The 14,775-nt window shown below is 45.2% G+C and overlaps 1 protein-coding gene across 2 annotated transcripts in view; it reads right to left on the bottom strand.

Annotated features, from left to right (window-relative positions):
• nfasca (neurofascin homolog (chicken) a) overlaps window positions 1-11,812 on the bottom strand; it is a 112,096-nt gene extending 100,284 nt beyond the window's left edge. For both annotated transcript variants that reach the window (XM_035630948.2, XM_035630947.2), the window contains exon 1: window positions 11,672-11,812. The gene's annotated coding sequence lies outside the window, so the exon portion shown is untranslated. The remainder of the gene's footprint in view (window positions 1-11,671) is intronic.
• Between the last annotated feature and the right edge of the window lie 2,963 nt (window positions 11,813-14,775).

Below are 14,775 nucleotides of genomic sequence, written 5' to 3'. Positions count from 1 at the left end.
TTTGCTGTTTCCTCTAAAAATGAGAAAACAGTTTTGCACTGAGCAGAAAATCAATAGCGTTTCCACATCTGTTTCAGAAGACACGACACCGTGACGCTGTCCACAGCTGAGCACAGAGTGACGCGGGCCGCGACGAAGGCCCCGTTTCCATGAAGCAACCTTGAAAAATCGGTGTGTCCCAGCTGCACAGCCGGCGGACGGGGAAAAAAATGCAAAAGGCCGTTGGGCAAATCAATGCGCGTCATTTTCTGAGCCCAAATTACACTGACTCCGTAATAATGGGCCATTTACCATTCAAATGGACGCAGACAGGGTGTCATTTGGTCTGTTTAAGTGTGGTATTGTACAGCCTGAACGAAACTGGGACACGACACGCACACAAACACGGAGAGACACGCACACATGTTCACAGTGGTGCGTGAGTTAAATGAAAAGGGAAATCAGGCAGACAAATCAGGACTGTGGTGAAAAGGCAAGAGCACGCCGAGAGCCAACGAGGACTGCAGAGATGTGTGGACACGTTGTGCGTGTGTGAGACTTAGACAGTATCCCTAAAATGTCTTAACCATGTGGAAAATCGGAATCAGTCTGTGCATGTGTGTGTGTGTGTTTGCTCCACAGATGGAGCTCTGTTGAATCTGGCAGCCTCGAAGTCATCTGCATCTGGGGGTGGACTGACACTTTCCCAGCATCTGAGCTGGGAAAAAGAAAAGGAGCTGAGGAAAAAGAAAAGGAGCCATGTGTAAATTTGTGCATTTGGTTTACTAATTCATAATCCGTGCGACCACATCCACCAAGTCCGGCCCAGTGTATCCAGTTTGGAGCGAAGTGTGTTTGCCGTGTCGAATTGGACTTGAACATTTCACAGCTTTGTGATGTTCACTGTGACAAACGGGACGTCCTGGTTTCTATTCCACATTGTACAGGTGCCGCTCAAAAGAAGTTAAAAAAAAAAAAAAGTGAGATAATTGAGACGATTATGGTGTACAGCTCATGAAAATAAAATAAAAATCCAGTACCTCAAGATATTAGAACACTTCTTAGATCAATCAGAAAAGGATTTACTGCACAGCAATGTCCAACTTCTAAAAAAGGCCCTGCGGCAGTGGTGAGGCTCATTGAAGCTCAGGTGACATTACTGTACATTATATTACACTGCATTCATTTAGCTTTTGTCCAAATCGACTTACAATAAGTGCGTTCAACCATGAAGATATTACCCAAAAGTGCAAGAAGCGTGAGAGTACATAAACATTCATCAAACGCTTCAAGTGCTCATTTTAGAATTTCATTTGTATTCATTTTTTTAATTCAAGGACTTAGGTGCAGTCTGAACAGGGGAGTTGTCAGTCCTGCTGCCCTGATGTCAACGGGGAGCTTGTTCCACCAGCCACTTACACTTCATTACTTCTGTTACCCGTGCTTATGAGATGACCCTCCCATCGTTTCCCCTGCCCTCCCCTCTCTCGTATTCATCAAATCCAACACCTCCTCCCGTTCACATCTTCTCTCTCTTTCAGCTTTCCTCTCTGCGACTCTCGATCACTGCCCCCCCTCAGCCCCCCTTCCCTTCTGTCGTCCGTGGTTGCTGTCTTTTTTTATTTTGTTAACCCACTTTCGAGGCGGAACAATGGAGACAATGGCGAGCGCGAGCCCCTGAGGCGATGGACGGGAGGGGACGTGGATCGCAGGGGCCGGTGCAAGTATCAAAAGACTGCTCCCCGCCGAGAGCGGGAGAGAGACACAGAGACACACAGACATAATGTCAGAGAGAGAGAGAGAGAGAGAGAGGGAGAGAGGGAGAGAGGGAGCACTACTGCCCATCTGCTGAGGTGCTGAAAGGAAAGAGGGGGGGGGTGTAGAGGAGGGTGATGGAGTGTGTGTGTGTGTGTGTGTGTGTGTGTGTGTGGACAATGACTCTTTCCGTGGTCTTATTACCACTGTAAAGTGCCACTTCATTTACCCTCTCGCAGCAACTTTTACCGTCAAACATTTTGATTATGCCATTTTCATAAGAAATGGAAGGACGGACAAGGGAACGGAAACGAAAACCAAACTCAACATATGAAAAGGTCTGATATGTTAAAAAGACAAAAGTTTAGCCACAGTGGTGCGGGCATAACACACACACACACACACACACACACACACACACACACACACACCTTCTCAGTATGTCTTCCACATTGTACATTTGCACTGTGTCAGTGTCGTGACTGTATTGTCAGCGTGTTCTATACGTACTGTGCCGTGTCAGAGGAGCGGGGGCTGCGGACGGATGGTGGTAACATACGCAACAAGACCTTCATTGAGTGCGGACACTGACAGTTTGTTGGCGTTGGATCACGATTCCGGGCTGCGGGCCGCGTTTCACCAAGTCCTTAATCTTACACACGAATAATAAGCATTATCTTAATACTCATTACAGAGTATCAACCAAAAGGTACAAATCAAATAGTCTGCACTACTGTCTGGAAACAATAATCCTTTTTAAATTGCCAGTGACGAGTTAAACCCGACCAAAGTAACTTACAGACAAACCAAGATAAACCAAAACCCAAGATCCACCATATGTAGTACAGTTCAGGGCTGCAACTAACTGTTATTTTCATAACCGATCAATCTGTCGATTATCTTCTCGATGAATCGATCACCTCTTTGGTCCATAAAATGGTGAAGAATGTCGACCGTGTTTCCCAAAACTCCGGGATGATGTTTAGTTTTGTCCACACACCAAAGATATTTATTTTACTGTCATAAAGGAGCAAATAAATCAGAAAATATTCACATTTAAGAAGCTGAAATCAGAGAATTTTGCCCTTTTTTTCTCATAATACTACTCAAAATAGTTGGCGATTAATTTAGTAATCGATTAGTAAATTGACCGTTGCAGCTCTAGTATAGTTACTTTTATATCTATATTTATATCTAAATCTGAATGTGTGTAAATACATAGAGGGATAGATATTAATTTACTTTAATCGGGGCTGGGGGGGGTTTAAAAACTTAACTTATTGAGCGTTGAGGATGTTTTACACGCTGTTGTTGTCGTCCCTTCTGTCTTTTGACCCTTACGCTTCATCAAATTTCTCCTCCTTTAACCCAAACGTGTGTGTGTGTGTGTGTGTGTGTGTGTGTGTGTGCGTGTGCGTGTGAGCTCTAAGGTGTCGAAGCCAATCATATCGGGTGACATGCTGGGTGGGTTCACTGTGATCAATACAGCCGCTCGTCGCGGAGCGGTGGGAAAGCCCTGCAGGTTTCACACGGCGAGCGGGAGGCCCCCCAGTCTCCTTTGTTCAGGAGTTCAGTTCGGTCCGGCTCCATGATGACGAAGGCCTTTCCCACAGGCACACACTCCTCACCTGCCTGGCAGACGCAGTCAGTCGGCCGCAGGAGGAGGACGGTGCTGGTGACAGATGGGATGTGTGTTGGGTGGGAACAGTCCTCCAGGCGTCCAGCTTCAGTTACAGTCGGGGTGGAGCAGAGCCGGAGGGTCGGGGGAAACCTCACGACTGCTCCCAACGTGCAGCATCTCCTCAGGACAAAAGACGAGCTTACAACCGAAATCTCCCTAGTCTCAAATGAATATGAGGATAAACCGGTCACCGTCGATGACACTGGTTATAAGGAACATGCCAGCTCTGGTCCACGACAGCAGCATCCGGACAGAAACAAAAGAGACGAGGAGGTCAAAACATGTCCAAACGTGAAGAGTCACACTATTGACACCTAGAGGCTGAAAGTGCTCATTACACCCCGAAAGAAAACTGCTGCTGCTGTCCAGTGAAGAACCTCCCTCCCTTGACTCTGAACAGCTGAAGGTTAATGTATCGTACGACACCATATACAAACTGTACAGTGACTGATGATCCGTGCACCGCGGGCTTGTGGGACACGTGGCTGCCGGGTGCCGTCACAGAGGGAGGAGCAGAGGAACAGACGAGCAGACGAGCTGATCGATCAGCACAAAGTGGACAGTGCACTGAACAGAAGGGCCGATGGACCTGGATGGACTCATGATGGGGCTCATTTCCTCCGTGCTTCCTGTTTATGGCCAGAAGCTGTTTACAGACCACACACACACACACACACACACAGTCACAAAGATTTGTGTTGTTCTGAAGCCCCACAACTTCCCTCACGTATTCATTCACCTGTCGAGAAAATGTTCGTCCACAATTCATCGTGATTCAACCAATCGGACACTTCCTGTTTCACTAACAAGGACCACGCCTGCAAGTCTGTGAATGTTAACGTTGATTGCATGAGATGGTGGGGGGTGGGGGTGGGGGTGGGGGGATGAATGATGCCATTGGGTGGTGGGGAGACTGGAGGGAACCAGGGGAGTGAGACTCTGAGTGGGGGGCGGGGGGGCTGTCTCTTCAATAACTCAGGTGTGTCTGGATATGCCCCCAGAGAGAGAGAGAGAGTTAGAGAGGGGGGGGGGGGGGGGTTGTATGGGAGGAGGGAGTCAAAGGGGAAGGAAACGGAACTGGTGAGCTTATGTAACTTCTGAGAGGAAAGGAGACGAGGAAACTGAGGCTTCATAAGCAGCATTTAACATAATGAAACGTCAGTGATCATCTCAAGAAATCATTCCACTTTCTTTTTTTAACACACGGTAGCGATCCACCGTCTCTCTTCCCTGCACCGAAACACAATACTTGAACATTAGAAACACCGTTTTCTATGGTGCTGTGCATCAGTCTCTTGCCCCCTCTGTGCATCAGTCTCTTGCCCCCTCTGTGCATCAGTCTCTTGCCCCCTCTGTGCAGAGAGAGGAGACAAGCAGAGCTTTACTTCTCCTAATAACATCGGTCTGGAGAGAAGCCTCTACCCCGTCGGGCGATCTGCCCAGCGTGTTGGGATCTGACGCGGAGCAGCTACGCGGCTGAGGAGCGGCCCGGGGCGACGCCGCGGCTCAGACGCCGTCAGGTGCGCATCGACCGAGCAGAGCCGTGACCTTCCATCTGGCTTTCCTCACCGCGCCGCTCCCCTCTCCATCTCCCGCGGCGTTTGTACATCTGGTCCCTCCAGTCCAGAGACAACTCCCTCGCCTTGAAACCGCAGAAACAAATTGTAGACCCCTTCAGAATGACGTCGCTAAGCTGAAAATGAATGTTAGCACTTGATAAGATGCGTATACGTTTAGGACGGGACAGGGACACCACAAAGCACAAAGATCTGTGAAGTGTGACGCACAGTTGTAGTATATGAAGAAGTTACAATTAGTCCAGCACCACCTCAGGCAGCCACAGCAGTGCTGACCTCTCAACCCCCCCCACCCCCCCACCACCCCCAGGCATGAATATAAATACACGACTTCTTCAGTTTTATAGCCATCACAGACAGCCACAGATAGAAGAACGATTTTATAAAATCTTAATTATACACTGATCTGACAAATATTCAATTCACTTTTGAAAGCTTACCACTCGGACACGCCCTCTTGAACCACATGATGGAACATTGGGGAGATAACGTAACAACTGTCGATGGATTGATTTTCCTTACCGGGCTGTTCTCTTATAAGAGCACATCATGGAGACGCTGACTTGTCATTTAAATCTCTGAAATCTTATGGATGTAATACGAGCCTTCAACCGCTGTCATCCAACAACATCAGTGCTGGGCTCATACGCCTCTCCTCCCTGTTCATCCAGTGGAGACGGGCCTGCAGCAGCACCACTCGATCAGCTTCTCTCCACCCTCCGCTCATCCTCTCTCCACCTGGCAGCCCGTCAGACTATCTCTTTTTTTTCCTATTCTCATCCGTCTTGGCAATGCATGCCGCTCTCCCTCCCTTCTCGCCCTCCTCTCTGTCCCATCGGCCATCTTTTCGGTTTCTCCTCTCATGCCGGAAAAAGCGGAACAAGATGGAGCCTTGTTGGTCCGGCTCGGGTGACACGAGAGGGGAGAGACAACGGTCTGACACTGAAAGACGAGAGTAGGGATGACGGCACGTTCGTCTGACTGCTAATATTTTGAGATCTGGATCAGAGCTGTAGAAAACGACCCAGACATGAGAGGTGGGAAACTTTTCCTGTCTCATTATACCACTTTGGCATGTTTCAGTCAGAAGAAACGTGTTGTACACAGGGATGCTCTCACTAAGCAGTGTGTGTGTGTGTGTGTGTGTGTGTGTGTGTGTGTCTGGGAGTGTCAGGACACACATCTTGTGTGTTACAACACTGACATCTGCTGGCCATCGTCCCGAACCCCAGCGTTGTATAATCAAAAAGACTTTCAGCAGGCGCCCATAGGTTTTCAGTAAGGAGCTTTAGGGAAATTATTACAGGATTATCGCCGCTGAGATATTTTACATCCGCACAAGCTCTTTCGTTTCCTGGGTTCTTTATCAAAGAGGACCAAACTCTGTTTGAGTCGACCGCTGTAGTCCCTCGTCTCCCAGAGTCTTGGGGATTCCTAATTGCATCTGAACAGTCGTGGCAATGTCCAGAGAGCAGCATAATAGTTTTACATCCTGAAAAACTATTTCTTTGGAAAGTTTCTAATATACCACACAACTGAACTGTCATATAGGCATAATAAATATGAAAATGGATTTTTGAAGGTGACACTGTTCTATTCCGTCATGATGTACGAACATTTGTCAGACTAATGAGTGTGTGTGCGTGTGTGTGTGTGCGTGTGTGTGTCTGCATGTGTGTGTGTGTGTGTGTGTGTGTGTGTGTGTGTGTGTGTGTGTGTGTGTGTGTGTGTAAAAAATCTTCAGTTCACACTCGCATGCCTTGCACCGCACCGGTGTCTGGGACAGTGGGAAATTGTGAAATTGATGTAAAGACCATGAGGCAAATGGGCTTAAAAAAAACGCTGCTTTTGCGTATGACCGCGGGGCTTGAACTGCTTTAATGCAGCAGGGAGTATTAATGGCCACGGTTCACCATTTTCTAATTTCTACTTCCGGGAGGATAATTGTCAATGTCGCAAAGCAATAGTCTCAGAGCAAGCGAAAAACTCAGCTGACAAATCTGCACAGACGATGTGATGCAGTCGTGTCAACATGGAGCAGAATCCAACATCTTGTACAGTTCGTGACACCTTGAAGTGAACCTGATGGAACATATGTTGCGATTAACCCTAGATATTTCAGCAGTATATGATTGTGACAGAAAAAGTGTGCTAAATAGCAGCACTGGGTTAGTGTGTGTGAATGTGACTGTAAGGGGGGCTCTATATAAATACAGTCTGTTTACCATACATGTAAATCAAGGAGTCAAATGACAAGCCCCTCCAAAACTAATGTTCAGTTTCCAGTTGTTTTCTCTTGTAGACCTAGATAGTGGCTCCATAACACAGAAAGTTGCAGGGATTTTTTCTTTCTCTGTCTCCTCATCATTCTTCACACAACTACTTTTGTCAGCCTCGAGGTATCACTGTGACCGCCCTGCCCACGGGACCTCTCTCCCCTCCGGTGCTGAGGCTCAGGTTCGGTGTGACCTTCAGGCCCTCTGACGGACTTGCTTTGAGAGGACCGTATCCCACAGAGGAAGTGGATTCCTCCTTCCTGGTGAAGGTGAGGCAGAGGTTGATGCAGACGTTTCCTTTTCCCTCCACAACAACCGAACTGCATTTGAAACCACAGACAGGAAAGATGTGCTGACAGACGAGAGACGAGGTGAGCGCCTCATGTCTAAATGACACACTGTCAGATAAACTAGATTGTAGTTCTTAAGCCGTCAGATGAATTCTCCTCTGTCCTGACTGTCTGCTGCTGGATTCCATACTGAATATGGGCCGCAGCACCCTGGGAGCTGCAGATCTAGATCAACCACAACATACCCCTGCTTCTGAATGGAATACTGCGTGGTTTTTTTTTCTCCACCATGAATTAAAGATGTTAGCCTGAACAGCTTCCACGTTACCGTGTAGTGGAGCCAGGCCTTGTTCGGTGTGCTCCAGTGGGATTGTGGCAACTGTCGGCAGTGGTCAGTTCAGGGTCAGAGGGGGTTCTCTGGTGAACACGGCACGCTCAACAATGCTCAGTGGTGGACAAAGTACACAACTCCATCACTTGATTACAAGTAAAGATAGTCCTGGTCAAATGCTACTCCAATAAAAGTGAAAGTTGCAGGGTCAAATTATTACTTGAGTTAAAGTACAGGAGGAGTAATTGCTTTTAAAATACTTAAAGCCCCAGTGTGTAATTTTTGTACTTTTCTGGCGACATCTGGTGGTGGAGTTGCAAACCGGAAGCACCCGACAGGGGACACTTTATGGAGGCACACCACTGAATCCCTTTTCGGTTTCCAGCAGCGCTGAAAATTCCATGCGAATGCGACGTATTCTGGACCGTTTAGTTCAACAACCGTATTCAACACGACGTAGCAAACATGGAGACTCACACGGAGGTTGGGTCCACCGCATGGAACTATATTTAACTCATTCAAAGTTGACGAAAAAAACATTGTGATTATATATATTTGATCACATAGTTATGGACAATATATTCAATTTCTGTGATAAGTTCTTCTAAATATTACACACTGTAGCTTTAAGTATTCAAAGTATATTTTTTTCATCTCAACGCATTGTATACTGTCACAGTACATTAAAAGAACCTAATGACTCTGAAACGACCCACTAAAAATTCATGATTTGCTTATAGAACCTGAAAAATGAAAGGCCTGTTGAATATGCTGCAAATCCTAAGGAAACGCAATTAAACTGACAAAAAGGACCAACATTTTCTTTCTTTAAAAAAAAAAAAGCCTCAACAAAGCAAACGGTAAGAATCATCCTGCGCCTGAGAAATTTCTATTACATAGAACTAAGGAATGGCAAAGGATGACTTGGTGGAGAAGGGTCACCTCCAACAGCTGCTGTAGCCATTACTTAAAGACCCCCTCCTGTCACGTTTTAGAGTATATAAAAACAATCTGCTATGCCTTATATTTTGTTTAACATTGTTTACCCCCCAAAAAAGTTTTTAAAAATCCTCTGAAATGGGGCTGGAAACCATCCACTCTCTCTCCCTCATTGAGGAATTCTGAGACTATGAATATTCATGATATGCAAACAACGCCGGCCCCGCCCACCACAGCTGCTCGTGCTAGGTTGACCGGTGGAAGAATGTGCGCAAAGACATGGCTAGAGACGACATCGGAGAGATTCAGCCATAACACTTTCACCAACTGCTAATGCTAACGCTCACTGGCTGCTGACACCTGCCGTCCTCTCGTAGATGCATACTGCTAATGCTAACGCTAACTTTTTTGAGTGGAGGGGGACTTTAACTTATATCGTATAGGTAACATACAACCACCTGTCGATGACGTCGTCTCTCTCGAGGTACAGAGGTACGGCAACACCACTCAGACAATCAAGATACACACAGAACTGCATGAACACAGTTTATGGAGTTCTGCATTTTGTGAAGAAAAAAAATCATCCGCTGACGTTAACAAAAATGTTAAGAGTAACGAGGGCCTTTATAGAAATGTAGTGGAGTCAAAGGCTCAATATTTAACTTTCAAAAACAAACAATACTCAAGTAAATTAAGTTTAAGTACTTAAGTACATGTACTTTACCACTGAAAATGCTCCAAAGGCTATATTTTGATTTAAAACTAGCGGTATACTTCTAAATTATATTATATATTATATATTATATATATGCTGGGTGTTATCAGCATGCAAATGGTAATAGGCGCGGGCCAGGGTTTAATAATATCCACACCCACCCAGATATAATATCTACTGCTTATCTTACCATATCTATCTAAGTAGATATCCATCTGCTTACCTTACTACATCCATCCATCCATCGTCTACCGCTTAATACACTTGGGGGTCGCGGGGGGGGGGGGGGGGGGGGGGGGGGCTGGAGCCAATCCCAGCTAACATTGGGCGAGAGGCGGGGTTCACCCTGGACAGGTCGCCCGCCTATCACAGGGCCACATACAGAGACAAACAGCCATTCACTCTCACATTCACACCTATGGTCAATTTAGAGTCTCCAATGAACCTAACCCCATTCTGCATGTGTTTGGACTGTGGGAGGAAGCCGGAGAACCCGGAGAGAACCCATGCATACACGGGAGAACATGCAAACTCCACACAGAAAGGCCCTGATTGGTTTGAACCAGGACTCAAACCCAGAAACTTCTTGCTGTGAGGTGACAGCGCTAACCACCGTGCAGCCCCGCCTTACCATATACTTAACCATAAACCTAACCTGACCCTAACGATAACATTTAACATTTTATGTCATGAGGACATAAGGAAGACAGACCCTCATAATTTGACCATGTTAACAGATTTAGGTCCCCACATATATCTTTAAGACCTGGACCACACACACAGGACATGGCATCACTTACACAGTGCACATTACACGCCTCTCTCCACGGCTGGGTACATGTATTAGTACCTCGTCAATAAGCAAATCTTTCCATACACAGCAAAAACGCATCCAGGTCCCTGTATTAGAACACAATTGGAATAGGAAACCCACGTTATAGGAGAGATGGAAATAGTGTAAATATTAATTCAAGTATTATAATTAATTATCTTTTCAACCACTCAAGGCCAACCACTAAATTTTAATGGAGTGACATAAAGCATCCCCAAATGTACCATGATTCAATTAAAGTGTTTTACCGGATAATGGTGTTTGAAATAATCACAAGTGCTCTATATATAAATGAAAGTCTGCACAACAACGATGATGGAAGGCAGTAGGTGGAAAGTAAACTGGCTCCTGTGCTATTTGTACTGCAGGTAACAACACAAATAATTCAAAACTCCAGCTTTATGAACCTGAGAAACATAAAACATAAGGCTCAAAGAGAGACAACACCATACAGTCACATCCTTAACGTGACTATGGAAACATTATGACACCTCTGGCCCACTGTTGACATCACACAACGATGTATTATTGCATCAGGGATGCAATAATACATCCACTGACTGTATGGGGCGATCATAGGACTGAAATACCAGCACAGTCACTAGTGATCATATAAAGTATAGAACAAGGTCACGCGTCCTCATATTCAACACCAAAGTAACAGACCTTTTGTGAGGAGGGCTGTTGTGGGACGTGTGTCATCCACTGATGATGGTGATGATGATGATGATGGGGATGATGATGATGTAACTGACCGTGACCACTCGACGCCTCCCTCCTCAGTCAGATGTGCCCTGATCCTCCGACCTGACTCAGCCCATGCCTGCAGCCCCGGGGCCTAAACCGAACAATCCCAACTTCACAGCCCGAAAACCTCTCGTCCTCTGCAATGACACGTCTCCTCACACATCACACCACACACACACACACACACACACACACACTGGCGGCTGCAGATGTACTTTGGTGCCGTTATTCGCGATTTGCGCAGAGCAGCACAAATCCCCACAAAACCGCAGCATCATCCAGAGGATGCGCAGAGAGAGACAGGGGCGGGGGGGGTTGGGGGTCCGTGTGCACCGGGCGCCCGCAGGAAACACTGCAGAGACACGGGGCGAGCGCGTCCCGTACAGCGGAGCCGCAGCGCTCCTGTCCCGCTGTCATTTCTTTCTTTTTTTTCCCACGTCCTCCGTCCTCTCCATCACCCCGACACCGGCCGCGCCGCTGCCGGGACACCACCCGCTGCGTCACTGCGACGGCATCCTCAACGGCACAAAGTGGAGAAGGTGCGCTTACCCGCGCTGCTGCGCCGCTCCTCTCCCCGCTGCGGCTCCCTGGCACCGTCAGCTCCGCAGAGGCATCAGAACAACAATCCGCCTCCGCTACCGGAGACCTGACTCCGAGTTTGCCGTCTCCCGTCAGCGCGATGCAGTCTCTCTCTCTCTCTCTCTCTCTCTCTGTCACTCGGATGGACTCTCTGCACTCCTCCCCTCTCCCACTTTCTCGCTCACTCTGCTCCGCACGCGCGCATTCCCGGTCCGTGGCGGCGCGCACACGCCCCACGCGTAACCAGAGGTTGCGAGCAGGTGCGGGGAAGGGGGTGGGTGTATGGAAGGCCTTCTGAGCATATATTCCATTATCCTTGGTATCCGACGTCAGGTTCCTCCACTAGTTAACTAGTAAAATCCAAAAGACTCACAAGTTCACTAGTTGGACTGTTTCTGGACTCTACTAGTTAACAAGTGCAGTCCAAAATGTCTACTAGTTAACTAGCAACAGCCAAAGTGCCTACTATTTAACTAGTAGGACTTTTAGTGTTACTCGTTCAGTGCACATGCAGGACCGCTAGTGCGTCAGACAGCCGAGGTTTGGACTTCGGTGCTACTAGTACGCTGCCCTGCGTCACTAGTAAGACTTCTGCTGGAACTGGTTGGACAAAATGTTCAACAAGTTGCTGAGAAAAAGTGACATGTAAGAGTTTTTGTTCAACTAGTACACAACCGAATGTCCAACTAGTACAAACAACTGTTCAACTAGTACTACCAAAGAGCCAACCAGTGGATGTGACAGTAAGGAGATATAGACGCCCCACAATTCATTGCGGCAGCAATATTTAACATGACGTGCCATGCACGAACGTAAACGATTCAATCCGACGTAGAAGTAGAAGAAGTAGAAGAGTATGAATATGATCCAGACTAATAATAATAATATTACATTTCATTTATAGAGCACTTTTCATTACTAAAAGCAATCTCAAAATGCACGTCATCATGTAAGTTACTGTTACATATTAATCATTTACATCTGATTTCACTCAGAGGCAGCCGACCACCTGTGATCTGCCGGATGACAACGACAAGTTAATGAAAATGTTAAATGATGGTGCTTGTGGTTGTGATGGTTCTGATAGAGCTGATCTGAACATGAGTAAAGAGTACGTTTTTGTGAGGGGGTATGATTCTGCTATTTAAATCCTTAAATAAATTACATTATAATAGGATGAATGAATTTTGTCAAATTCAGTTTTCACCTCCACTGCAGGTGTGTCTGCATACATACACTGAACATGACATGTTCTGCAAAGCAGGTGGTCACAGTCTGTCTGACTGAGTCACAAAGTTTAGAGCAAAATGCAGGTCATTTATATAAATGACTCAACACACAGACACACACACACACACATACACACAGAGTGTATTCATCCCTCTGAGAGAACACATCATCTTTTCCTTATGCTTCTCCGACCATATGAAGCATGAAAAATAAAGAATGTATTTTTTTTTCAATTATCTTATTAACGACATGATTTGAGATTTTTCAATCTAAATGAATATAATCAATTAATCAAAAATCTATTTGCGGGTTTTTTAATAACCATAATATTTGGTAACATGGTTGTGTTTACCTATGAAAAAATATATATCTTTACCTATGACCATATGTTTACCTATGAAAACAATTAATTGAAAATATACGCTGTTTCAGGCTCAATAAAATAGTTGAATGAATGAAGGATATATTTTCCGTTTTTAGTGATCATCACCTTCAGAAGTATTCAGTATTCAGAGACATCAAAAAAATGTCTCTTTGGAGGGAGTGGATCATTCATGTTTTTAGAACAATCTGTTTTTCAATCCAGCCGACATGTGTGCCGCTTAAACTCTTTAATCTCTCTAATCTAGACCTTTCTAATCTTGCCTCTGTACCCATGGTGCAGGCTTGACAAGGACGACCGGAGAGTAACTGAAAGTTTAATAAGCATCTATTTTGCGAGCGCTCAGAGATTTGTACTCATCGTTGTCGGGGGAAAATCTGTCCAGACTGTTTGAATGCTTAGTCTTTAGCAGCGAGGTCGGGTCGCCCTCTGCCCTGGATGTGCTCAGATAGTCTTAGACACTATGGAGCCGCTCTGTCTGTTCGATGACGACATAATTCTGAGAGTGAAATACACCCGCAGAGACCGAGAAGGAGGTTGTTGGACATCATAAACTAACACTTTTTTGATTTTGTGTACGGTACAAGAAATCTACTCAATATCGAGCTCCTGTCATTAATACTGACTGAATTCTTCTGAACTTTATGTGCAATAGGAAAAGCGTTTATGAATATTTAATTTATTGTTGGGTTTTATCATCCCTCCTTGCCTTTTGTCCATTTAATGTATATATGTGTATTTGTATGTATGCATGTACGTGTATCTGTGTAGGTGCGTATATGAAGGTATGTATTCATGTAGATATGTGTATGCATATGTATATGCATGTATGTATGTGTATATATATATAGATATAGATATATATATACATATGTATATATATTATTTTTTTCTCAGGTGTTTTATAGTTTATGATACCTCTGTTTTTTGTATTATATTTCATTGTTGTAGGTTGTGATGTTCTTGGTTTTTATCTGCAGTTTTTTTATGGAAATCACTTTGTAGCCTTTTTAAGAAAAGTGCCATAGAAATTAAGTTAATTATAATATTATTATTATTATGTGCAAAATGGAGTGTGAGGCTGAGCTGAGTTGGGACAGTCAATCTGCGTTCTAACCCTCACCTATGGTCACGAGCTCTGGTTAGTGACAGAAAGAATTAGATTACAGATATAAATTCCAAAATGAGCGCCAGCTCACCCTAAGTCTCCGACATCGGGAGAGTTAGGTTAATGTTTTAATATGCTTCAATATGTACCATTTTATGTTTATTTATAAATATTAAAGTCTCATAACATAAGGCTACCAGGGAAGAGACAAAATGTGGTTTCTGGTCTGTAAACTGTAAAGGATGCTGCATTGAATATTAAGTATGAATATTATCATTATTATCATTTTCTTTGTATCCCTGTGTGTCATGTGTATCCGTCCAATTGCTCTTGAACACTTGAAATTTTGACACT

This window comes from Scophthalmus maximus, chromosome 6, assembly GCF_022379125.1.
Source record: "Scophthalmus maximus strain ysfricsl-2021 chromosome 6, ASM2237912v1, whole genome shotgun sequence".
NCBI lineage: Eukaryota > Metazoa > Chordata > Actinopteri > Pleuronectiformes > Scophthalmidae > Scophthalmus > Scophthalmus maximus.
The sequence above is the reverse complement of the archived record's forward strand: the minus strand, read 5'-3'. Positions and strand labels throughout refer to the sequence as shown.